The sequence below is a fragment of the Sorex araneus genome, chromosome 1 (assembly GCF_027595985.1).
Source record: "Sorex araneus isolate mSorAra2 chromosome 1, mSorAra2.pri, whole genome shotgun sequence".
NCBI classification, from domain to species: domain Eukaryota; kingdom Metazoa; phylum Chordata; class Mammalia; order Eulipotyphla; family Soricidae; genus Sorex; species Sorex araneus.
The window spans coordinates 80,176,654-80,179,355 of record NC_073302.1 but is presented as its reverse complement, the minus strand read 5'-3'; the positions used below and the strand labels follow the sequence as shown (position 1 = coordinate 80,179,355).

Here is a 2,702-nt window from a genome sequence, read left to right as displayed (position 1 = left end):
GGTCTTTCCTACAAACTTGAGCTCTCCAATAAAGAATTCAGAGATGAAATGCTGAAGATGTTCAATGAACTGAAAGAGATGATGGAACAGGTATCCATTCAATTAAAGGAGGACATGAAAGAGACAATGGAACGAACAGCCGAGAAAATACCGGAAGAAATGAGAGCAGAAATTAAAAAAAGCTTTTACTGACTGGATTCCACGGGATGTAGAAGACCGCGTGGCCGCCCACCTATAAGATGGTCAGACTTCTTCACCAAAACCCTGAATAAACGGTTTGAGGCTCTTCGTGTTCCTGGAGCGAGCAGATGCCATTGAGCTATGCTAGCACATGACTGAAATGAATGGAGACATTACTGGTGCCTGCTCCAGCAAATCGATGAATAACGAGAAGACAAGTGATAAAAATGATAATCTATATAGTATATAAATTGATATTCTATATAAATACTATATAATATGCTATAGTAAATACATTTATATAGGATATATATTAATTATATGAAAAGAATACTACAGCAATTATCAGCATTTGTGATTATTTTATTTTTTATTATTTTTTAAATTTTTTTATTGAGTCACCATGTGGAAAGTTACAAAGTTTTCAGGTTTAAGTCTCAGTTATACAATAATCGAACACCCATCCCTTCACCAGTGCACATATTATTTTAATTTATAAATAGTATATCCTAATTCTGTCCCCTTGATTTTCTTTTCTGTTAAAATACTTCTATATAAGCCATTGATGATGTCCATAAAAATGTTGCTTGGATATTATAAGGCTTCCTAGTATTTGGTGGATGAGGAAGGATGAGGAACGACATTCAATATAGGGTCATGGAATTATGTCAGATTTATTTGGAACACAATTGGAGAATTGCAAACAATTCTACAACATACCAGATGTTAAGAAGATGATGTATCCTGGACTTTTGGAAACTTTTTTTTTTTTTTGCTTTTTGGGTCACACCTGGCGATGCACAGGGGTTACTCCTGGCTCTGCACTCAGGAATTACTCCTGGCACTGCTCAGGGGACCATATAGGATGCTGGGAATCAAACCCGGGTCGGCCGCAAGCAAGGCAAATGCCCTACCCGCTGTGCTATCATTCCAGCCCCAGGAAACTTTTTTTGAAAAAAAACCTAGGTAAAATCTTTTGACTGTCTTAATCTAATATAAAATATTGATTGGAGAGAAGCAAAGCTCTCTATGTAATACAAAATCTGATTCTATAGTATGGATAATATCAAGAGAAAGTAATGAATATTTTTGTAATATTTTTGTGGATTTTATGTATATTCCATTTAGGAATTTACAATAATGTTAAAGTCTACAGAATAAGCATACAGAATTGCCACATCGTACCACTACCAAATTATATTCCTCAAAGTGAATATGCTACATAACTAAGTTTTGATTACAATAGAGTACTTGAATCCTATGAGAACAATGGCAAAAAAACATTGTCTGAATGCATCAAACTTATAACAAATCATACACAAAAATATTTGAACCAGACTGAGTAAGAAGAAGCTTGAAGAGACAAGCCTATAGGTTGACATGCATTGGTACATTATCAGATTCTAGAGACAATGTAATGTTATCCACTTTATATTATGTGTTCTTCTCTCATAAGTAAAAGGATTTTTATGTTGGAAATCACAGAAGCAAAGTGTTTAAGAAGAATTTGACATTTTAAAAATGAGTTCATTTAGGAGATGTTATGGAATATTTACCTGGCTAAAAATATGGGAAAGGTCATAACAGCGCTTGTTTATGGGCACAGAACAGCTGTGGGTAATACTTGGGGAGGGACAACACATGGAAGAATAGAAAATGTCCAATTTTCAAAACAAGATAGAATCAAATAAATGCCAAAATTACCACTCATCCAGCTTCCTTTAACCACCTTTCACTTACCTATTTAATTAATTGATTACTTTTTTCACGATGTTTTCCCTGACAAAATACAAGATAAATGTCCAGTTTGCCTGAGTTTTAGAAGGACACTTCCTTTGCTCCACTTGAATGACAATTAAGACATAAGTCCAATTGGCAAAGTGAGAAGGGGGCAACATTTACCTGTTTTACACTTTTTTTAAAAAATTATCCTGCTAATCTTTTCCATCACAGGATAGAATATGAAATTGGCTAGGTGGATTATGACTGACACAAGCAGAAGCTATGAAGGAGGAATTCATCACACATTAAACCAAGTGCTGATATAGTATTTGAGAAAAATTCATTGGGAGAAGCAGATTGAAAATGATAGAACAGGAGCCAAAAAGAACAAATGGAGTTCCAGGTCAGAAACATAGACTGATATTAGATTGGAATGTTACATCTGGATTTGGCAGGAAAAATGAGTTTCATGATGATGGGCCAGAGATGGTGATTCCACAAAATAAAAGCCATGGTAAGTAAAAATAATACTATGAACAAAAACCCAAACAAACAAATTGTGAAAAATATTAACTTGCTATTTATTGAATTGGGTAGTGTTTAGTTAACCCAGAACAAGGGTCAAGACACACGATCACAAATTCAGTTCGATGGATTGAATTTTTAACTATTTAAATAGTTACACTCATATAAAAATGAATGAATTAATTAAGGAGTTAATTAATTAATTATTAATGTCAGCCTAGATAATGTCTCTAACTGAATGTTAAGACCTGTAATGTTAAATATATTCTATCAAT

General features: G+C 33.8%; 1 non-coding gene across 1 annotated transcript; it reads right to left on the bottom strand.

Annotated features, from left to right (window-relative positions):
• Positions 1-1,948: 1,948 nt before the first annotated feature.
• On the bottom strand, positions 1,949-2,074 carry LOC129400976 (small nucleolar RNA SNORA27). The gene has a single exon (XR_008628018.1). It is a non-coding gene; the product is annotated as a small nucleolar RNA SNORA27 (small nucleolar RNA).
• Positions 2,075-2,702: the final 628 nt, after the last annotated feature.